A 349-nucleotide genomic window follows, 5' to 3' on the forward strand; every position below is an offset into this window, starting at 1 on the left:
AGTACGTCCCTTCTCTTTGTTCCTCTCGAAAAAGGAGCTCGGGCTGTAACGGCCTGGAATCCGCGAGCACGCGTCTGGACACCTGCCTGTGCCGGCGAGGTCACTGCACTCACCCTCCTGGAACCTTCCCCTCGCAGAGCGGGCACAACACTTGGCTCGCTCTCGGAGAGGCTCGCCCTGCCCCAGAGGGCCGCCCCCCCGCGGAGGGCCAGGCCCGCCGCCCCCGACCCCCGGGCCACCTGTCCGCTCCCACGCCCACCGCGCTGGAAGGCGCTGGGGAACAGTGCGGAGCCGGGCTTCGAGAGAGACGGGTCGCAACGAGGGGTATCGCCGCACCGGCGGGCGCGGG

This window comes from Bison bison, unplaced genomic scaffold, assembly GCF_000754665.1.
Source record: "Bison bison bison isolate TAMUID 2011002044 unplaced genomic scaffold, Bison_UMD1.0 scf7180017864075, whole genome shotgun sequence".
NCBI classification, from domain to species: domain Eukaryota; kingdom Metazoa; phylum Chordata; class Mammalia; order Artiodactyla; family Bovidae; genus Bison; species Bison bison.